Source organism: Saimiri boliviensis, chromosome 1 (assembly GCF_048565385.1).
Source record: "Saimiri boliviensis isolate mSaiBol1 chromosome 1, mSaiBol1.pri, whole genome shotgun sequence".
NCBI classification, from domain to species: domain Eukaryota; kingdom Metazoa; phylum Chordata; class Mammalia; order Primates; family Cebidae; genus Saimiri; species Saimiri boliviensis.
The window spans coordinates 15,524,261-15,548,362 of record NC_133449.1 but is presented as its reverse complement, the minus strand read 5'-3'; positions in this window follow the sequence as shown (position 1 = coordinate 15,548,362).

Here is a 24,102-nt window from a genome sequence, read left to right as displayed (position 1 = left end):
AATAAAGCCTGAACATCCACTGATGACTTTGACCGAAATGCATTAGGTAGCATTAAAGATTAAATAAACACCGTTTCTATGAATAATGTTTAATGTCACCTATTAGTCTATTGGAAATTGATCTCTGGGTACTTCAAGCTGGGGTTCCAAGGAATGCATTTTGAACATATTATGAGTAATGACTATGCATTAGGACATGAAATGGATTCCAGGCCCTCAGTAGAGCTTGTGACTTCACTACATGCACAGATTGTTCCAATGTCAACGGCAAAAAACAAGGACCATGAGGCCCACACTGCCACCATGCCTGATTCCAAAAAGCAACTTAGAAATGGCTTCAAAGATACATGAGAAACCCGGGGTTTTTTCCTTCCTCTGAGAACAGTGGTAGTATTTGCTCACTTTGCTGGTTATTGATCTGGGGTGTTTCTCCTTACATTTTGGTAGACTGAGTTCCACACTAGGGTTTAGTAATGAGCTCCCTTCTGGCTCTTCCATAAGATAAGGTGTGAGCTCGTGTGAGCTCCTCTCAGCTCTCTCCACCTAAAAAAGGACATAGTGCCTGGGTGCAGTGTCTCATGCCTGTAATCACAGCACTTTGGGAGGCCAAGGCGGGTGGATCACCTGAGGTCAGGAGTTCGAGGCCAGCCTGACCGACATGACAAAATCCTGTCTCTACTAAAAATGCAAAATTAGCTGGGCGTGGTGGCACCTGCCTATAATACCAGCTACTCCAGAGGCTGAGGCAGAAGAATTGCTTGAACCCAGGAGGTAGAGGTTGCAGTGAGCCGAGATCATGCCATTACATTCTAACCTGAGCAACAAGAGCAAAACTCTGTCAAAAAGGAAAGAGAGAATGAGAGAGGAAAGAAAAGAAAGAAAGAGAGAGAGAGAGAGAAATGAAAAGAAAAGAAGGGAGGGAGGAAGGAAGGGAGGGATGGATGAAGGATGGAAGGGTACACGATAAGAACCCAGCAGGAGTCAACACCTGAGCTGAGTGAGGCGGGGAAGAGGGTGGGCAGGGTAAGCTATGAACAACGGAGAGCCCCAAAGCGTTCAAGCTGGGGAGTGACATGGTCAGATAAACATGGAACACTGGAAATGTTATTAGCAAGATCTTTTAGCCAAAACCTTACAAAGCCAACTGGCAGATATGGAAGGCATCTGTTTTCAAATCCTAGCATGGTGGATCTGGAAAAGCCTTGAGCCATGAGCCAACCTAACTCCCGAATTTTAGAGGTGAGGAAATTGAAGCACAGGGGAAAATCATCTCCTCAGATCCTCCTGCCAAGTGTCCCCAATATCTAGTCGTCAACTGTTTTATTTTAAAATCTCTGGTAGCCACCATTTCCATTTGCTTCTGTCCTTTCTCCAGCCTGGCCCCCAGGGCAAATAGGGTTTGTTCCGCCTCCTACAGTACTTCCACTGTGGTGGAGAACCACCTGTCACATGGTGGGGGGTGCCTTCAAAAACAAACAATCGGCAGATTGTCGGTTACAGTTGTGCACAGACAACTGTATTAGTGTCCTCGCGCCATATGGCTGGGGATACACGTGGCCATGCGCCTGTCCCTAGGAGAGCCCGGCGCTTCACCTGTTTACTCCATTCCAGGACGGGCTCTGCACCCTCCCCAGGTCTGGATCCCCCCAGAAAACCCTTATAGAAAATCATCCTCACTATATTTATTCAAGCTGCTGCTGAGAGAGTGACTGCAAAAGGACCCATGCTTCACAGATGAGGTTGGTGCTATTGTCCCCATTTTAGAGTTGAAATGCTGAGATACAGGTTGAACTGCCTAGGGTCACACAGCCGGTGAGCATCAGCACTGATTCAAACACAGCTCCAGCTAAATTCCCAGCTCAAGCTATTCATGATGCTCTCCTCTCTCTCACCAAGATGTCGTTGAATCCTGGACCTAGCTTCATTGCAAACCACCATCATTCTCAGGTTCAATAAACCTTCACCATGTGCTAACTCTATCCCAAACATTACAAAGGAAAAAAAAAAAGTAAGACTGGCTGGGCATGGTGGCTCATGCCTCTAATCCCAGCACCTTAGGAGGCTGAGGCAGGTGGATCACTTGAGCCCAGGAGTTCAAGACAAGCTTGGGCAACGTAGTGAAACCCCATCTCTACAAAAACAACAAAAACGAGTAAGACATGGACTCCACACTTACCACCTAATAAGAATTAAGAGTCATTAACATGATCAAGTGACCACCCTGGGTCAGATACTGTGCTGTTTCACACATGATTTTACTCTAGTTTCTTTGGAATGTCATTATTGTTATCCTCATTTTATGGATGAGGAAACTGAGGCAAGAAATGCTGGAGTAAGTGGTCCATGGTCACATGGTCCATCAGTTTTAAAAACCGCCATTCTAAACAGCTGCGAGGTCTCATGCCTGTAATCCCAGCAATCTGGGAGCCCGAGGCGAGTGGATCACTTGAAGTCAGGAGTTTGAGACCAGGCTGGTCAACATGGTGAAATCCATCTCTACTAAAATACAAAAGTAGCTGGGCATGGTGGCACATGTCTATAATCCCAGCTACTCAGGAGGCTGAGGCAGGACAATTGCTTGAACCCAGGGAAAAAAAAAAAAGCCATCATTCAAACTATGGCCATTTCTTTTCCACCAACAAACAAGAAGAGTTGGGTAGAAACATATACAAAAGCAGCTCAGTGCCAGGTAGGAGGTGCTCAGTCCTGTAAAAAAGAATGAGCACATTGCCTCCTTACACAGGGGCATTCGAGCTACCTCTCAAGCCTGCGTAATACTTCAAGACAGATACGGGGCAAAGGAGCATGCGAGCCAAGGCTAAGGGTGAGATCTGAGATCGGGGCTCAGGGAGGGTGGGTATGCCTGGAAGACAGTGAGCCCTCAGTGTGCTGCAGTGGGGGGGAGGACTCCAGGGAGCACACTGGGAGGAGCCTACAGACCTTTGTGTCACACTCACAGGCCAGGCTCCGGGCCTGGTGTTTTGCATACATTATCTTACTTCGTCATTTCAGCAACAACCTCCTGAGGAAGGCCTTCCTCTAGGTCAAACATTTAAAAAAAAAAAAAAAAAACTGCTGGGCACGGTGGCTCATGCCTGTAATCCCAGCACTTTGGGAAGCTGAGGCGGGCAGACCACCTGAGGTCGGGAGTTTGAGACCAGCTTGACCAACATGGAAAAACCCCGTCTCTACTAAAAATACAAAATTAGCAAAAAATAAAAAAGAAAAGAAAAGAAAGAAAGAAAGAGCAAATTGTTGAAGTAACTCTCCCTGTCGCCCAGAGCAAGCCCAGTTACCAAACCATGGGCTTCTGAGCGCCCCTCTCTGTCTCTGAAGACATAGTGTTATAAGAAATAATCGATCCCTTAGACAAAGATTCTCAAGATGATGTACTTAATCCTAAGTGGCTTTGAATCTTTTGCAAGGCGTGGCCCATGCGAGACCCTAGAAAAGGTGCTGACTATTGTACGATTCTGTCATGGCCTCAAGGAGCATCTGTTTATCAAGTGGAACCAGAACAGGGTGAGCTAGTTCTCTGCTACCAGCAATCTCTGTTACGAGTCAAGGGCATGGCGTTAAAGGCAAGAAAGCAGAATCCGCTAGGCTGAGTAAGGAGACAAAAGTTCAGGACGATGGTCCGCACACATCAGCTGTGAGGCTTTGGACAAGACATTTCACCTCTCTGAGTCTGAGGTTTTCCGAGTAAAAAAAGGGCTTTAAAAAAAAAAAAGGTGTCTTAGTCAGTTTGAACTGCTATACCAAATTGCCATAAAAAACCAACATGTATTTGTGACAGTTCTGGAGGCTGGAAGTCCGAGATCAAGGTGCCGGTAGATCTGTTGTCTGATGAGGGCTCACTTCCTGGCTTGCAGACAGCCGCCTTCCTGCTGCATGCTGAGATGGCGGCGAGAGCCAGCAATCTCTCTGACCTCTTCCTAGAAAAGCACTAAACCCATTCATGAGAGCCACTGTCATGATCTAATCACCTCCCAAAAGTCCATCTTCCAAATACCGTCACTTTGGGTTCAGGGTCTTAGCACATGAACATGGAAGGGACACAAACATTTTAGTCAGTTGCAGAAGATATTAGGAAAATGACATCCGCATGTCGACAGGGCTAAAGTGAGAATATCCAGTCCTAAGGTGAGGAGCTGCAGAGGGAAATCATGAGGAGAGCAAAGCCTGCAGGAAATAGTCATTTACCAGCTTTCCCAGTCCCAGCTGAAACCAGATAGCACCTGTAGCTTAAAGTGTAAAGAAACATTTGCTGCCGGGCACAGTGGCTCAGGCCTGTAATCCCAGAACTTTGGGAGGCCGAGGCAGGTGGATCAAGAGGTCAGAAGTTTGAGACTAACCTGACCAACATGGTGAAACCCCGTCTCTACTACAAATATAAAAATTAGTTGGCTGCGGTGGCACACACCTGTAATCCCAGCTACTTGGGAGGCTATGGCAGAAGAATTGTCTGAACCAGGAAGGCAGAGGTTGCAGTGGGCCAAGATTGCGCAATTGCACTCTAGTCTACGAGACAGAGAGAGACTCTGTCTCAAAAAAAACTTGCCTCCCATCCCGGCATTCCCTATACACAACCTTTCCCGTGCTCCAGCCCACACCAGCCCTTTCCGTTAAGCCTCTCCTCCCTGCTCCTCTGCTGTGCTGAGCCTCCAGAAAACCTGCTTCACCACAAACACAGACCCCAAAGTCACTGGGCTTTCCCCTCTCAAGGAGCTTGCACTCTCTGCCTTGTCTCTGATGACAGAAGCGGGAGCTTTGTGCTCAAGAGAAGATACTGGGAATCTTCATGAGGACAATGGACGCATTGCTCAGAAGCCCTGCTCAGTCCTAACACCCAATCCACCTTGCTGAGGTGAGAAGAGCCCTGAGTCCAGGCCCCACCTGGCCTCTAAGCTCTCCCAACACCTCTCTGGCCCTTTATTTCTTCATATCTAAATCAGGGGCTTGGCTTCAAGGATTTCTAACTCCCTTTCCAGTTCACAAACTCCGGCTCTATTCACTTGTTGCTACCAGCATGAAGTTAGAGGAACTCACTGGAATGGACTGTTAGTCTAAGAGGCTGTTGAGAATGTGGTTTGACCGGTATTGTGGGTGCGCTCAGACCTTCCCAAGCCTCCAAAGAAAGAAACATCTTTGGGGAACTTTCCTCGAAGGATCTCTGCTCAGGGTTTGCTGGACACAAGAACCAAGTCAAAAGGATCTCCCCCACCCCCACCCACAACCCCTTTAATCAACATGGCTCTTTTATAATTTCAAGTTCAAATAAGTACCTGATTAGAAGAAAAGAAAATGATTCTTTACATATAAAGCTTTTTTTAAAATCTCATTTTGTGTGTGTGTGTGTGTGTGCACACACGTGTGTGTTTCAGGGGAAAAAGCCTTCGCAACACATAAGGAAGATTTTCTTTTTTCAAAAGATTTATTCCAAGGTTAGTTAAACAGCATTTTCTCATAAATAAGCATGAAAGCTTTGTCCCCTGGGTTGATTTCTTTCAGTTTATACACTGAGTACAATGACTCCCAATTCTACACATGATGCCAGCTCTCTTTGAATAATAACAGCTGAAATATATAATACTAGTGCTTTAAAACACACACACACACGCAGGGAATTGGGTAATCTCAACCTTGAACTATTACGGCATTTTGAAATGATTTTCGGCATTTTGAAATGATTTTCAGCATTTCTTGATGTCACACATCTTTGTCTAAATTAGAAGTTACTGTCAAGCTGTATCATCCTGTTGATCTTCTCATTTGTGCATCAGAGTTCAAATTGTTTGTTATAGTTTAATATTATTTTCTATTGAGAATGTTACAGCTACATATCTAGCGTTTCAGTCACAATAGGGATGAATTATAAGTTTCAAAAGAGAGATTCTCCCAATTTTAGAGATGGCGGGGCTTTTAGAGCATATTTAGACATGTGGAAGAGGAAACTGAGGCCCCAAGTGACAGAGAGCTTGTTCTTTTTTTTTTTTTTTTTTTGAGACGGAGTTTCACTCTTGTTATCCAGGCTGGAATACAGTGGTGCGATCTCGGCTCACCGCAACCTCTGCCTCCTGGGTTCAGGCAACTCTCCTGCCTCAGCCTCCTGATTGGCTGGGATTACAGGCACGTGCCACCATGCCCAGTTAATTTTTTGTATTTTTAGTAGAGACGGGGTTTCACCATGTTGACCAGGATCGTCTCGATCTCTTGACCTCGTGATCCACCTGCCTCAGCCTCCCAAAGTGCTGGGATTACAGGCGTGAGCCACCATGCCCGGCCGACAGAGAGCTTGTTCTAAGGTCACCAGCCAAATGGTGGGAAAAGTGAGACTGGAAAATGTTGATAGCTGGCCGGGCACAGCGGCTCACACCTGTAATCCCAGATCTTTGGGAGACCAAGGTGGGCAGATCACCTGAGGTCAGAAGTTCAAGACCAGCCTGGCCAACATGGTGAACCCTCGTCTCTACTAAAAATACAAAATTAGCTGGGTGTGGTGGTGAGCACCTATAATCGAGGCTGCTTGGGAGACTGAGGCAGGAGAACGCATGAACCTGGGAGGTGGGGGTTGCAGTGAGTTGAGGTCGCACCGTTACAGTCCAGCCTGGACAACCAAGCAAGACTCTGTTTCAAAAAAAAATTAAAGAAAGAAAGAAAAAAGAGGGGTGGCAGGAAGAAAAAAGAAAGAAAGAAAGAAAGAAAATGTTGATAGCTTATCTTTTGGAGATTGTGGGGAAGAGTTATTTCTCTTTAAAATCCCTCTCAAATCTTCAGTCAAAAAATAACCAAGGCTGGGCATGGTGTTTCATGCCTGTAATCTGAGCACTTTGGGAGGCCGAGGTGGACAGATCACGTGAAGTTAAAAGTTTGAAACCAGCCTGGCCAACATGCTGAAACCTCATCTCTACTAAAAATGTAAAAATTATCCTGGCATGGTGGGCACCTGTAATCCCAGCTACTAGGAAGGCTGAGGCAGAAGAATCGCTTGAATCCAGGAGGTGGAGGTTGCAGTGAGCCAAGATTGTGCCACTGCACTCCAGCCTGGACAACAGAGAGGGACTCCGTTGAAAAAATAAACAAATAAATAATCAAAAGAGGCCCCGTTGACCCTTATTTCGTGGGACTACTTGTCCAAGTCCTTATAAAGACTTTCTTCCTTAAGCAGAGATTTGGAGACCTTTTTCAAATTATCTTTTTTTCTTTTAATTTTTTGAAATAGAGTTTTGCTTTTGTTGCCCAGGCTGGAGTGCAATGGCACAATCTCCCCTCACTGCAACCTCTGCCTCCTGGGTCCACGCAGTTACCCTGTCTCAGCCTCCCGAGTAGCTGGGATTACAGGCACATGCCACCATATTTGGCTAATTTTTGTATTTTTAGTAGAGACGGGGTTTCATCAAATTGGTCAGGCTGGTCTCTAACTCCTGACCTCAGGTGATCTGCCCACCTCAGCCTCCCAAAGTGCTGGGATTACAGGCATGAGCCACCGTGCCCAGTCTCAAATGATCTTACTTCTGTTTCCAAATCATGAGCAGTCATGTTTTGTCGAAGTCATTAGTATCTTCTTTAGTGACTCCCTGTTCTAACCTTGGGTTGGCCCCACAGTGGAGCTCTTTACCAAGAGCTTTCAAGCTTCGTAAGCTGCTGAAAGGTCCCAGGCACTTAAGGGAACAGAGAAGTCTCAGCCTTGTGGCCAGGGAAATCTGGAATACCCCGCATTTCAACTCCCAAGTATCCTCTGTGCTCCATTTTCCTGCTGTTTCTTGCTTGCTTACTTGAGTGATTTGGATTTGGGGATTCTCTCTCTCTCTCAGTGACACAAGAAATCAACTAGAGGTGGCTGGTCGCAGTGGCTCACACCTGTAATCCCAGCACTTTGAGAGGCCAAGGCAGGCAGATCACAAGATTAAGAGATCGAGACCATCCTGGCAACATGGTGAAACCCCGTCTCCATCAGTAAAAAAGACAGAAATTAGCTGGGCATGGTGGCGAGTGCAGGTAGTCCCAGCCGCCCGGGAGGCTGAGGCGGGAGAATCGCTTGAACCCGGGAGGTGGAGGTTGCAGTGAGCCGCGATCGTGCCATTGCCCTCCAGCCACTTCATCCGGAAAAAAGAAAAAGAAATCAACTAGAGGTAGACAAGCTGAGAGTCCTGGAGGTAAAAGGCTGCTATGGGTTCCAGGCAAAAGACGGGCAACCTGGCTGAAGGTGTGTCAGTGGGTGGAGCTGCATGGAGGGTCCTTGCTGCGTTCTCCAGGAGAAGCTGATTCTGGAGAGAGTTATTAAGGAGAGACACAAACCAGTCCTGTGAGTGGGATGACTTGGGAAGACAGGTGCATTCTTCAGAGCTGGCCATGTCCCTTAGACTCTCTGAACTCCACTTTCCTACATGCAAAATGGAATCATTTCTACCTCACAGGATCCCTGAGAGGATTAAATGGCAGGGCTCACGTGGAAGGCCCTTCATCCCATGGCCAGCGTGTAGGAGACACTGAATGAATGGTTTAAAACACCAGCACTGGCCAGGCACGGTGGCTCATGCCTATAATCCCAGCACCTTGGGAGACTGAGGCAGTGGATCACCTGAGGTCAGGAGTTCAAGACCAGCCTTGCCAACATGATGAAACTCCGTCTCCACTAAAAATACGAAGATCAGCTGGGCATGTTGGCAAACGTCTGTAATCCCAGCTCCTCAGGAGGCGAGGCAGGAGAATCGCTCAAACCTGGGAGGCGGAGGTTGCAGTGAGCTGAGATAGTGCCATTGCACTCCAGCCTAGGTGACAAGAGCAAAACTCAGTCTCAAAAACAAACCAAAACCACCAGCGACACTGGCCCTGCAGGCAGCCCGTTCCTCAACAGCTCTTTCTCCAGCGCCCATGCCGCAGCTCTCAGGTGCACATCCTAAATACCTGCGCAGGCCCTGGCCTGGGTCACAGCCACCCTCAAGGGACCACAGGCAGCCAAACAGGAACCTGGAGATACCCTGAGAATAGTTTTCCAGAGTGTTGGCTGGAGCCCGAGATCCCTTTCCTCAGGATGTAGACAGCATCTAATTCCACATGCCAGATCGGAGGTGGGGTACGACCTCCGGAGGGAGAAAGCATTCCGGAGACTTGCGAGTGACTCGTCTTAGACCTGGGGGTCCTGGAGGGAGGCGCCTCTTAGAGGTTGAAGGGAAACGTCCAGGCTAGGCACAGGCACAGGGCAGAATCTGGCCAGGAAACAGCTGCACTACAGACAAAGAGGCCTTGGCAAGGCTGGGCGCTCCCGACTAGTGCCATGATTCCCAGGGCTGGCCCTGACAGGTATGTAATAGATGCCTACTGAGTCAATGGGAAACAGAGGGGAGTTGACACAGAATTCCTGCGGAAACGGTGGTGAGAGATCAGGAGATGAGGGACACGCTGGGCAGATGTTTTGAGTCCAGGGCCGGAGGCCCTCGGAAAGCATAGCAGACAGACAGCAAGTTCACCTCTGTGGGGGAGGAAGGGAGAGATGCAGCTTCAGGCCGCTGCCATCTGGCCCTTGGCACCCAGGTTTTCAGACCAGCTTCTAGTAACCTCTCAATCATGGCCCAGCCCTGGGCTAGGTGCTGATGGCAAAGTTCAGAGAAGAAATAACCTAACTTCCCAAAGGTAATGCGCACACACACACACATCCACAGACACATAGGCACACATATGTATACACAGAGACACACATACAGATACACACACACACAGACACACATGGAGACACAGACACACACAGAGATACACAGGCACACACGTGGAGACACACATACAGAGGAACACACACAGATGCACACACACAGTCACACTCTGCACACATATACAGACACACACACACAGGCACACAGAGACACACACAGACACACAAAGGCACGTATACACAGCCACACACATAGACAGACACACACACAGACACAGGCACAGACACATATACAGACCACACACAGACACATACAGAACCACACACTCACACACAGACACACATAGAGACCCGCATACAGAGACACACAGAGAAACACACACAGATATGCACACACACAGAGAACCACACATACAGAGACACACACACAGAGACACACAGAGAAACACATAGGCACACACACAGACGCACACAGACACATACACAGGCACAGTCTGCATGCATATACAGACACAGAGATACACACAGACACGCACAGGCACAGACATGCACAGAGACACACAGACTCATGCACAGAGGAGACACATATCCTCAGACATACACACCCAGAGACACACACACAGACACACATGCACACAGACATACACAGACACTCATACACAGAGACACAGACTCACACTCACACAGCACCCAGGCCTTTCTGGAGAAGCGCTAGAAGGCCCGGGGAGAAGGAGGGGCTGAGAGAAAGTGAGAGGGGGAGCCACCAGAGAAAAGCAAGGAGAGGGTGAGGAGGGGGACAGGGACCATGGCCCGGGAGCTTGGGCCCAGCCTTGAAAGGGGCCACTGGGGCTATTGAGGGCAGCCCAGCACCAGACAGGACTCGGTCTGACACAGCCCTGCCTTGCCAGGCCTGGGCTTTGCTGAGGTTTTTGGTCTAAGCTGTCTCTAGGGTCACCCACACGCACCCTTTCTTCCAGGCTGTGAGTGCTTTAATGGCTCTGCAGTCGGGTCAGGATCAAGGCCCCCAAGGACAGAGCTGTCAGGTGGGGCAGAGCAGGCACTGGGGCTGGCATGTTCCGGAGGCTCTGGCAAGGAATTCCAGGAAGGGAAGGTTCACTTCAGAAAGGGCCTCATGGGGGCCTCTTCACCCCCAGTGCCTGCGCTCGCCCGGAGACTGGCAGGCCAGGGCAGCAGCCGGCGGGGACCGTCTCCCCCAGCTGCAGACAGCCTGGCTCCAGGCCTACCTCCCGGTGCCCTCGGCCTGACATCTTCTGGGCAGAGCCACGATGCCCAGGGCGCCGTGTGGATGGTGTTAGTAAACACGCTTTCTTGCGCCCAGCCTGGCAAGGCCTGTGGGCAGCGGGAGGGCAAGGCACTGGCAGCTCCCACGGCCGGGCAGGCGGGCGGGCAGGCAGACAGGCAGGCAGGCCGCCCCGCACAGCCCAGCCAAGGCCCAGAACAGAGCAGCTGCTCCCGTCACCATGGAGACGGGGACTGAACAATGAGCATCCAGAAATGCAGCATGGCCGCCTGGCACCGCGGCCCACACTCCCACCAGGCCCTCACACCTACACACAGGCACGCACATGCACACACATGCATGCACACACATACAAACACATATGCACACACACACACACACACGAACACGCATGCGTGCACACACACAGCCTCGGGCTTCCTGCCAGAGAAGCACGAGGGATAAGGAAAGGCAGAAAGTGCAGAGAGGGAGAGAGTGAGGAGGGTGAGGGAGAGAGTGAGGAGGGTGAGCGAAGAGACTAGATGGACCGGCAGAAAAGCGGAAGGGAGAGCCAGGGAGATGACAGTTTCGCTGCTGCAAAGTTGAGCAAACATCTCACCCTTTGACTCTAGCTAAAAATACGTTTTACAAAACTTGCCAGCTTTTCAGAGGGTCATGTGGTGCCCTGGATTCTTGTATAACAGGAGAGCGAAAGGGGGTTTCTAATTAGCAAAAACATCTTGAATCAAATCACCTTCTACTTAGAGAGGGGTAACTGAGTGCCCGACGGAGTTTTAAGTCCCAGGAAATTAGAAGATCGCTGTTTTAAATGGATCTAAATCCCGTGTAATTCCTCCTTGGCAATAATGCGTAGGAGGAGGCGGACAGGTTTAGCCACAGTCTCGGAAATGGGGAGCCTGAAAGAGGCTTCATCTGGCCCCTTGGGCAGGCAGAAGGCAGCTGTGTCCAGAGGACTGGGGAGACCTGGGGCCGTTTCAGGAGGGCAGCCCACAGGCGTTTGGTCGTGGTGCTCGTGGGCATCTCCTGAACACTTTTGTGTGAGATACTGAGCAGGTCAGCCCCTGTCTTCCAGGAGCTCCCAGGACCCCAGCAGGGGAGGCGGCAGGGCCCCCAGTTTGCACTGGGTAAGTAGGCACATCCCTGTAGATACTCTCTCCTGCTCACCAATCAGCCACCAGCCAGCCCTCAGCCCTATCCTCACGTCTACAATGAAATCAGGTCTCAGAGTCTCTGAGCCTTCCAGGACCACTGTCCAAGGTCTGGCAATTCCCATCCTAACTGCCATCAAGTGCTCAACCTCCAGGAAGTTGCTTGATTTCTCTTGGCTTTGCCTGGTTCCTGCCTGCGTCCAAGCAGGTGGGTGTCCCCAAGGGTGGCCAGACCCTTTTTTTGTTGTTGTTTTTTGAGATGGAGTCTTGCTGTGTCGCCAGGCTGCAGTGCAGTGGTCCAGTCTCAGCTCACTGCAACCTCCTCTTCCCGGGTCCAAGAGATTCTTCTGCCTCAGCCTCCCGAGCATCTGGGACTCCAGGCGCGTGCCACCGCACCTGGCTAATTTTAGTATTTTTAGTAAAGACGGGATTTCACCGTGTTGGTCACGATGGTCTCGATCTCTTGACCTTGTGATCCACCTGCCTCGGCCTCCCAAAGTGCTGGGATTATAGGCGTGAGCCACCGCGCCTGGGCCAGACCCTTTGAGCAGAAAAAATGGACTGGCTGCTGGTTGGCCTGATGGAATGGAAGCATAGGAGCTAGAAGGGACACTCTGAGGTTCTGATGTCATCCTCTACCCCCATCCCAATTTGAAAAGGACATACTTTAAAGATCATAGCCAGTGACATTGTAGCTGGCGCAGGAAATTCACGATCTACTCTCTAAGTTGCATAGGGGAGGAGGGCGTTCATCATTTTTCTGGGAATGGAGTTTAAAAAGAGAGACAGAGGCCAGGGGCGGTGGCTCACACCTGTAATCCCAACACTTTCAGAGGCTGAAGCAGGCGGGGATCACCTGAGGTCAGAAGGTCGAGACCAGCTTGACCAACACGGTGAAACCCCGTCTCTATTAAAAATACAAAAATTAGATAGGTATGGTGGTGGGCGCCTGTAATGCCGGCTACTCGGGAGGCAGAGGCAGGAGAATCACTTGAACCCAGGAGGTGGAGGAGGTTGCGGTGAGCCCAGATCACGCCATTGTACTCCAGCCTGGGGGACACAGCAAGACTTCATCTGGAAAAAAAAAAAAAAAAAAAAAAAAAAAAAAAAAAAAAAAAAAAAAAAACCAAGACAGAGAGAGGAGGCAAGAGAATCAGAACACACTGGAAAGGAGGGAGAGGAAAGGTAAGGCTAAGGAGGAAGAGGTGCCTTCTCATCATAAATTTCATAAGCAGTGCCAAGTTCTAGCAGGTTCCAGCAACTGCATTCGACTACAGCTAAGAAGTACTGCACAGCCCTTCTTCAGCTTCCTGGCCTCTAACGTCCAGGCCCCATGAAAGATGAAACACAGTAGACAATGAAAAGGAGTGAGTACTAGGATCAAGCCCCTCCTCAGCTCCCTCCTCCCCTTGCCTGCCCGGCAGCCCTTGCTGAAAGATTCTCGGAACTCCAGGAAGCCATCTGCACCGGCTCAGAAGTGGCGGAGGGGGAATTAAAACCACGAAAGGAAGGATCAGAGAGACTCTCTCCCCCTCAAGAGCCACTTTAGTAGATGAAAAAAGCCAGGCGATTTTTAATCATCACAAATTGTTTGAGCTTCTGATTCCACCTTCTCTGAAGCAAGGGAGGCCTTCCCTGGTCTCTCAGACTGATGCTTTCCAGTGGTCTGGGTTCGGGGTGTGGCTGGGAGCCTACCTTTGTCACCTTCCTCACTTCCTGGCTCCTTCTACCTGTCCTCCCAGGTCCCTGGCCCAGGCCAGGCCAGAGCAGCCCGACCCTGCTTGTCTAAGGAGATCTGAGGAGACCCCAGCCCTCAGGGATGTGGCCGCTGGCAAAACATATGGTGCATCGTAAATAGGACTTCCTTTTAGGAAATGAGCTGCTGTAATTAAATCCCCCTTCATTTTTTTGTAACATACACACAGAGACAAATAGATCTTTATCCTTTAGAGGCACAGAAGAGAATGGCTTGTGGGGAACAGAGATTCTCAGGTGCAGTAGACGCTTATAAAAGACTTCCTAGGTCCAGGTGAATGAAAACTCCAAATTCTTAAGCTCCATCGTTAGCGCAAGTGGGTGGGCTGCTCTACTTCCCCTCTCCAGGACCCGTAAGGGAGCCTTTTGAAATGGAAGAATGTATTTGCCTGGAATCCAGGCCAAAGAGGCGATCGCTTCTTCCCATGCCACAGTCCTGAGACAGACCAAACTTAAATTAGATGTATTTCAGGCCGGGCGCGGTGGCTCACACCTGTAATCCCAGCACTTTGGGAGGCCGAGGCGGGTGGATCACGAGGTCAAGAGATCGAGACCATCCTGGTCAACATGGCGAAACCCCGTCTCTACTAAAAATACAAAACATTAGTTGGGCATGGTGGCGCACGCCTGTAGTCCCAGCTACTCGGGAGGCTGAGGCAGGAGAATTGCTTGAACCCAGGAGGCGGAGGTTGCGTTGAGCCGAGATCGCGCCATTGCACTCCAGCCTGGGTAACAAGAGCGAAACCCCGTCCAAAAAAAAAAAAAATTAGATGTATTTCAGTTGGTTTTCTCTGGACGGAGTTCAACCTGAATTGAACCCAACTGTGAGCTGTGTTCTGGGCTAGGCACTGTGCAGGGATGCAGGGAGCAGGGGGGACCCAGGGGACTCCTGAGGGACAAACTCACCAGCTCACAGCACCCAGTTCCACGGGAAGGGGAGCATGCTGGGGGCTTGGGAAGCCTTCATGGGGTTAACAGGTGAGCTGACCCTGGAGAGAAGGGTAGGATTTCCTGAACAGAGACTGGAGTGAGGACGTCGAGGGAGGTGGAACGGGACATGGAGCATGACAGTGAGGTGTGTATGGTACTAGAGTCGCAAGATTCATGGGAGATATGGCTGAGGAAAAGAAGGAGCTGGACATGATGCCCAATATTACATTTTCTCAATATTACATTTTATTGAAATTTTACATTTCAATAAAATTTTCTGGCCGGGAGCATTGGCTCACGCCTGTAATCCCAACGCTTTGGGAGGCCAAGGCGAGTGGAGCCCCCGAGGTCAGGAGTTCGAGACCAACCTGGCCAACATGGTGAAATCCTGTCTGTACTAAAACTATAAAACTTAGCTGGGTGTGGTGGTGCATGCTTGTAATCTCAGCTACTTGGGAGGCTGAGGCAGGAGAATTGCTTGAACCCAGGAGGCAGAAGTTGCAGTGAGCCGAGATGCACCACTGCACTGGAGCCTGGGCGACAGAGCAAGACGGTCTCAAAAAGAAAAGAAATGAAATTTTCTTTCATGCAGTCACCAGCATCTGTTGTCTGGCACACAGTAGGCAAAAACAAAACATCACCAACAGTTTCCCAAATTGCATAGTATGAGAAAGGCCATGAATTAGGCGGTGTGCCGGCCGTCTCCGGTCTCCGGGGTGAAGGAGATCCAGGGGTCAGCCTCCAGGCATTTGCAAACCCTCCACATTGCAAATACCATGGGGCCCTCCCTGCAGTTCCTGTGTTTGGAATCTCGAGAAAATCTCAGAGCTTCTTTGAGATGCAAATGCTGCGCTGTGCTGGGCCGGCTCACAATTCAGATCGCTATCGCCACCAAATACCAGTCCACAGGGCTGGGGCTTCCAGTGGGGCTTCGGAATGGTTGACCCCAAGATGGTGAAATCCCAGATACCAAGGCTTCATACAAGACAGAAAGTGCTAAAGGCCATTTGAAAATGACCTTTGAAAGTGCCAGCGGATAAAGGCATCCCACCCCGTGGTGATCAGGGCGAGCCACAGGCATAGGGGTCAAGACTTGTGGTTTGCCTACATTTGGATCCTGGCCCCAAAGTCTACTAGCTGTGTGACTTTTAGTGAAAGACTTAAACTCTCTGTGCTTTGGTTTCTTATCCTGTAAAATAAGGATAAAAATGGGACAATACGCCCACTCCTTGGGTCATTGTGCTGAATGCTCACAAACTAATATCCATAAAGCACAAAAGACTGTGTGGGGCATGTCATAACTGCTTGAGGTGTGATTTTTTTGCTGTATCTGTTATTGAATGAATGGTGTAAGTGTCTGTAAGATGAGGATACCAGCAAACCATTTTAGGTGAAGAAAATTCTGTCTGAGTGCGATGGCTTATGCCAGTAATTCCAGCACTTCCGGAGGCCAAGCTGAGAGGATCACTTGAGCCCAGGAATTCCAGACCGGCCTGGTCAAAATGCCGAAACCCCATCTCCACTAATAAAACACAAAAATTATTCGGGTGTGGTGGTGCACGCCTGTGGTCCCAGCTAGCCGGGAGGATGAAGCGGGAGGACGGCTTGAGCCCAGGAGGCAGAGGTTGCAGGGAGCCATGATTGTGCCAGTGCACTCCAGCCTTGCCAACAGAGCAGGACCTTGTCTCTAAAACAGTAGAAGGAGAAGGAAAAGGAAGAAGGAAGCAGAAAAGTCTGGCTGGGTGTGCGGGCTCATGACTGAAATCCTAGCACTCTAAGAGGCTGACGTGGGAGGGGTGCTGGAGCGCAGGAGTTTGAGACCAGCCTGGGCAGCAGAGTGAGACCAAGAAAGAGAGAGAAAGAAAGAAAGAGAGAAAGGGGGAGGGAGGGAGGGAGGGAGGGGTGGAGGGAGGGAGGGAGGGAGACCAAAGGAAAGGAAGGAAGCGAGGGAGGGAGGGAGGGAGGGAAACAGAGAAAAAAAGAAAGGAAGGAAGAAGAAAAAAGAAGGAAAGAAAGGAACAAGAAAGAATGAAAGGAAGGAAGGGAAGGAAGGAGACAGAAGGAAAGAAAGGAAGAAAGGAGACAGAAAGAAAAAGAAAGAAAGAGAAAGGAAGGAGACAGAAAGAAAAGAGACATAAAGAAAAGAGAGAAAGAAAAAAGAGAAAGAGAGAGAGAAAGAAAGATGTGTGAATCTCTGGAAATAAAAATACGCATTTTGTTGTAGTCCGTATTGGACTAGTCAGTACTGAACATCACGGAGAAGGTGACAATCATGTCCGGGCCTGACAGGGACATCACAGGGACGCCAAGCATCAGACACACAGCTAGACTAGCTGACCTTGAAGGACCCTTTTGGTCCTGAAATGCTGTCACGTGCATTCCACTACACAGAGAGGGAAGCTTTCCCCAGGTTTCCCAGGCTGTAAAAAGGGAGAGAAAGCACACGGGGGCTTCCACATTCTCACACATCTGGCCAGTGCATCCTCCTAGCACGGAGGCAACTGACTTCCCCACAGTTAACCTGCCGCTCTGGGGGTGCTAGTCACCCCCAGGACCTTGCACTGTGTCCTCCAGAGCAAGGGAGAGAGAACACCGTGGTTATGGAGTTTGAGTTTCTCTCTCTGTCTCCTCATCCACGAGGTCTTCCTCACCTCTTTCCCTCAAAATACTGCTTTCGGCTGGGTGTGGTGGCTCACACCTGTAATCTCAGCACTTTGGGAGGCTGAGGCGGACGGATCACTTGAGATCAGGAGTTCGAGACCAGCCTGGCCAACATGGTGAAACCCCATCTCTACTAAAATACAAAAATTAGCTGGGTGTGGTGGCAAGCACCTATAATCCCAGCTACTTGGGGGGCTAAGACAGGAGAATGGTTTGAAGCCAGGAGGCAGAGGTTGCAGTGAGCTGCACTCCAGCCTGGGTGACAGAGTGAAAAAAAAAAAAAAAATGCCATTTTTTATGTTCCCTCATTTAAAGTGGGAAACTGAGGCCTGGAGCCTTGCCTGCCATCACACACCATCTGGGCTCAAAATAAATCCCAGGCCCCCTTCCTCCCTGCCCTGGGTCAATTCCATGTGCTGCTCCCCAGTTTGCAAAGGGCTTTCAGGAAGATGATTCTTATTTGCCTCCCATGAAATACCAGTGGGCCCATTTTACAAAAGATAAACCAAGGCACGGAGTGGTTAAGTAGCCAATCAAGAGATGCAGCCGGTACCGGGTGAAGCTGGGATTCGACGCCCTTCTCACTGCACCGAGTCCAGCAGCACACTCTCCTGCTCACCCCGTTCTCTCAGGTCACCTTTGACCACAGTCATGTTAACGACCTTCTGTCAGACATCTCAGTTCCATTCTCCATCTGGCCCCGGACCATCTATCTCTGGACCATTTCATCTCTAAGAGACTGCTCCGACCAGAAACTGAATTCTTCCTTCTGGGAGCACGTCCGTGCGCTTTTCACCATCTTCCCCTCTCTTCCATTGGGAAACAGCAGCTTTCACATGGATAATTATACTTTGCATCTGCTTAGCACTTTTGACTTTTTGTAGCACTTTCCCATCTATTACCTTGTTTTATCCTAATAAGCCATGAGATTGACAATGTTCTCCTTACTGCAGATAAGAAAAGGAGACAGAGAGAAAACAGGGTCTGGTTCCAGGTCACCCAGCAAACCGATGGCGGACCACGGAGGGAACTCAGCAGAATTTCCAGGTCTGCACTTTTCCATCTAAGTACATTAATCCTTTGCCGTGGATTGAGCTTCTTTTTTAAAAACAACGATTTTTTAATGTTTTTATGGGCAGCTTCTGAACCAGTGTAGATTCAGAGCGACTCCTTGAGCTTCTTCTTAACAGTTATCATGAATCATTTAAAGAAGAGTATCAAAGGCCAGGCATGTTGGCTCACACTTGTAATCCCAGCACTTTGGAAGGCCAAGGCGGGCAGATCACTTGAGGTCAAGAGTTTGAGACCAGCCTGGCCAGCATGATGAAACCCTGTCTCTGCTAAAAATACAAAATTAGCTGGATGTGGTGGTGCACGCCTGTAATCCCAACTACTTGGGAGGCTGAGGCAGGAGAATTGCTTGAACCGGGAGATGGAGGTTGCAGTGAGCCGAGATTATGTCATTGCACTCCAGCCTGGGCGACAAGAGTGAAACTCCGTCTCAGAAAAAAAACAAAAATAAGAGCAGAGAATCATTCTCAGTGTGAGACATGTCAGACATGGCCAATTGTTACAGGGGGAAAAAACGCTGTCCTGGAGTCGGGAGTGGCCATTCTCATTTGAGCTTTGCTCCTCCTCCATGTGTGACCCTAACAAGTCACTTTTTTCCCAGCTTCACTTTCCTGACCTTCAAAACGGCAGGACTGAACCACACCTCCTCTGCCCCTTCCGGCTCCCAGGGACTGTGTTGCTATCTTCAGATCTGACTGGTAGAATATGGGCTGTTTTTCTTTACTTTCCAGCTTGGGGATACACAAGAAAGAGCCAAGAGTCGAAGGGAAAAATTGCTTGGGACAAGTCACTCTTCACCTAATCTAGTTTTGGGTAAAACCGTCTCCTGTGGAATGCCAGGTAAATGATTAAAACGTGAGTAGGCATTATTCTGGCTTGTTTCATGATACAGGCATTTAATCCCAACATCGCTGTGTGAAACGTACTCCTGTTTGCATGGGGGAGGCCCATAGGTTTTTAATTCCTCTGTGGGAAACAAAGGTCCTCATTCATTAAACAGTAACTCAAGAGGGGCGTTTCTGCTCTTACCAGTCAAAAAATGTTGTCTGGCCACGAGATCTCATCATCGAACTCAAGAGGCAAAAGAAAGCTCTTTTTACACTGGGTCCCTTTGATAGTGGTCAAGCCCGTGTTTGCATTTTCTTCTTTGTGAATAAGGTCTTAGGTTTATTTTATAGGGAAATACTTCAAGCCAGGGGTTCTAATGACAAGATAATGACCAGAAGAGGACTCTATTTGCTGCCAAAGGGTTTGTGTTATGAAAACAAAGCAATTTTGCCATTTGTTTTTGGAAGAAAGGCTTTGGCAGCTCCCTTCAATGGTTAGCTGAGAAGTGACTTCACACATCCATAGGACAAATTTCTATCTAATTTGCGAAAGTTCCCAGAGAGCACGCCTTTCATTCCCAGAGGAGCTCACAGAAGACAGCTAATTGATGACCCAAGAGTTGTGATAGGAATTTAGACGTGAAAGACAAATATGTCTTCTTCCAGTGGCGTCTGAAATACATCAGATGGAGTAACACTCCCGGATGGGACTATAGCAGGAAACGTCTGTCTGTGGTCTGTGGCAGGTCTTCCTGTCTCACCCATTCATACACAGATGCCGATTTGATTAGCACTGATTAGTCTGCAAAGCACTGGGCGGGGGCGGGGGCCGGGCAGGAGGAGCACACCCAGGAAAACGGAAGGAACCCTCTTCCCTGCCCTCCACCCGCTTGCAATTTTGTCAGGAAATCAGCTGACTACATAGTAGTAGTAGCCTGAAATACCATGAAGAATACAATAAGGCCTTAAATGGCGTTTAAACAAATAATTACAAGAATTCCGAGCAGGGAGTCATCAGAGCTAATTGGAGTTTAGAGGAACAAACATCAGTGAGCCAGAATAATCTGGACAGCTTTGTCCTCTAGAACCTTCCACAATGAAGGAAAAGATATCTATCTGCTCTGAACAACATAGTGGCCACTAGTCAGGTATGGCAGTTGAGCATTTGAAATGTGGCTACTGTGACTGAAGAACTAAATTGTATCTTTTATTTCATTTTTTAAATTTTATTGTGGTAAAATACGCATAACGTAAAATTTACCATTTGAATCATTTTTAAGTGTACAATTCGCTGGCATTAAGTATACTCACAAAGCTGAGCAATATCACCACTACCCATTTCTAGAATGTTTTCAACATCCGAAATTGAAACTTTGTACCCATTTATAGGGGTGTCCAATCTTTTGGCTTCCCTGAGAACATTGGGAGAATTGTCTTGGGCCACACATAAAATACACTAACAGGAATGATAACTGATGAGCTTTTTTTTTTTTTTTGAGATAGAGTCTCTCTCTGTTGCCCAGGCTGCAGTACAGTGGCGCGATCTCAGCTCACTGCAACATCTGCCTCCTAGGTTCAAGCAATTCTCCTGCCTCAGCTTCCCCAGTAGCTGGGATTATGGGCATGTGCCACCACACTCGGTTAATTTTTGTATTTTTAGAAGAGATGGGACTTTACCATGTTAGTCAGGCTGGTCTCGAACTCCAGACCTCAGGTGATCCACCCCCCCTTGACCTCCCAAAGTGCTGAGATTACAGCTGTGAGCCACTGCACCTGGCCTCGCTAATGAGCTTTAAAAAAAAAAAAAAAAAAAAAACTCATAATGTTCACAAATTTGTGTTGGGATGCATTCAGAACAGTCCTGGGCTCGGGTTGGACAAGGTTGCCATTAAACAACTTCCCATTCCTCCCACCCCCAGACCCTGGAAACTGCTGTCTACTATCTCTCTCTCTCTCTCTCTCTCTCTCTCTCTCTCTCTCTCTCTCTTATATATGAATTTGATTCTAGGTAGCTCATGTAAGTGAAGTCATACAATATTTGTCCCTTCGTGTCTGGCTTATTTTATTTATTATGCTGTTTTCAAGTTTCATCTGCTTGTAGTATCAGAATGTCCTTCCTTTCTGAGGCTGAATAATAACTTACTGATGTATTTACCACATTTTGCTTATCCATTCATTGATTTATATTTTATTTAACTTAAATTTAAATTGCCAAATCTGGCTACTGGCTGCTATATTGAACACTGCTGATGTGTAGGATTTGGGCACTGCTGTGTGTGTGTGTGAGTGTGTGTACTACGTTGAAGAGGTGGTGTGGAAATCGGGAGAATTCGAAGGGAAGAAATCCCATGAAGCACAGGTGCAGAGAGGAGGGACCTTTTGGAAAAGAGTAAGGAACATGGTGACTGAAGCATAAGGTAGGTTAAGAAAGGTGGAAAATACGGCTAGAAAGAGAGGCTTTCCCAGAGCATAAATAGTCTTTTTTTTTTTTTTTTTTTTTTGAGGCGGAGTTTCGCTCTTGTTGCCCAGGCTGGAGTGCAATGGCGCGATCTCGGCTCACCGCAACCTCCGTCTCCTGGGTTCAGGCAATTCTCCTGCCTCAGCCTCCTAAGTAGCTGGGATTACAGGCACACGCCACCATGCCCAGCTAATTTTTTGTATTTTTAGTAGAGACGGGGTTTCACCATGTTGACCAGGATGGTCTCGATCTCTTGACCTCGTGATCCACCCGCCTCGGCCTCCCAAAGTGCTGGGATTACAGGCTTGAGCCACCGCGCCCGGCCCCATAAATAGTCTTTAATACAACATTTAAATTATTTCAAAATGGCTGGGTGCAGTAGCTCATGCCTGTAATCCCAGCACTTTGGGAGGCCAAGGTGGGTGGATTACCTGAGGTCAGGAGTTCAACACCAGTCTGGCCATGATGGTGAAACCCCATCTTTTTTTTTTTTTTTTGAGACGGAGTTTCGCTCTTGTTACCCAGGCTGGAGTGCAATGGCGCGATCTCGGCTCACCGCAACCTCCGCCTCCTGGGTTCAGGCAATTCTCCTGCCTCAGCCTCCTGAGTAGCTGGGATTACAGGCACGTGCCACCATGCCCAGCTAATTTTTTTTTTTTTGTATCTTTAGTAGAGACGGGGTTTCACCATGTTGACCAGGATGGTCTCGATCTCTTGACCTCGTGATCCACCCGCCTCGGCCTCCCAAAGTGCTGGGATTACAGGCTTGAGCCACCGCGCCCGGCGGTGAAACCCCATCTTTAAAAAAAAAAAAAAAAAAAAAAAAAAATTTCACCGGGCGCGGTGGCTCAAGCCTGTAATCCCAGCACTTTGGGAGGCCAAGGAGGGTGGATCACGAGGTGGAGAGATCGAGACCATCCTGGTCAACATGGTGAAACCCCATCTCTACTAAAAATACAAAAAATTAGCTGGGCATGGTGGCATGTGCCTGTAATCCCAGCTACTCAGGAGGCTGAGGCAGGAGAATTGCTTGAACCCAAAAGGCGGAGATTGCGGTGAGCTGAGATCGCGCCATTGCACTCCAGCCTGGGTAACAAGAGTGAAACTCCGTCTCAAAAAAAAAAAAAAAAAATTTCAAAATGAACTTACCTCCAGTTGTAAAATGGCAATACTATGTACTTCTGTAAATCCTTTAAAGCGTCATTCCTGCTATCATTTTATGAAGAATAAAGACCAAATACTAGACAAATACCTGTAGGACTCCATGTGCATAAAAGTTCCAGTGTAGAAAGCAGACGAATTAGACAGATATTGTTAAACTTGGAGGGAAAAAAATACTCACTTCATGGAAGGATGTACTAGAGATTTCCTTTCCATAATGTGCTCCCTTAGGGCACTAAAAAAATTTGATTTATATTTAAAATGCATTTACAACTTTTCCAGGCCCATCTTGATAGCACCAAACAAAGCCCTCCTGCAGAACTCTTGCTCCGTGTGGGGCTGAAACACAGCGTACGGCTGCAGAGTTTCTCCAGCTTAGTAGAAACAGCGAAGAATAGTGGAAACAGCTCAGGCTTTCAAGTCAAGACATCTTCCTCAGAAAAGTGATTGAACTGCTTTGAACTCTGGTCTTCTTATCTGTCAAATGGAGAAATTCAGAGCCGTCTTGCAGGCCTTTATATCAGTTGCCTCACCCAACATCTGGAAGGGCTATAAGAACATCAGAAAGGGAGAAAGGGGTGGGCGAAGGGAGTCTTGGCAGTTCTATCATTTTCAAAGCAATCAAAGAGATCAAAATGGACAAAATGGTGCCGGGAGCCAGGGCATCTCATGAGATAGGACAATGGTGGAAAGAGGTCACAGGCCTGCCGGGCTGAAGGACCAAAGTTTCCGATCTGCCCACCAGGCGGGACCAACATAGCAAGAAGATTCGAGATGCAGATCATGATAGAGCGAAGTCTTATTGTCGCCTTTTGACAAATGTGGAAACTGAGTCTCAGAGGGTTTTCTTAGTTTCCCCTAACGTGACAGTTAGTGGCTAGAACAGCCACTGAAACTCAGATGGATCCTCTGCGAATGGAGCAGAATGAATGTCCCTTCCACCAGTTTCATTAAGCTTGCCATGCCCAGCTTAACTCTGCCACCATGTGCAGCAGTGAACACTTAGTAACTGGCTAATGGCAGGTTCGTGAGAGGCTCCAAGGCCCTAGGAGACACAAATGCAACAGGCTCAGCAACAAAGGGCCACTCCTAACTGTCAAAGTTTTGGCTCTAGGCTGGGTATGGTTGCTCACGTGTGTAATTCCAGCACTTTGGGAGGATTACCTGAGGTTAGGAGTTCA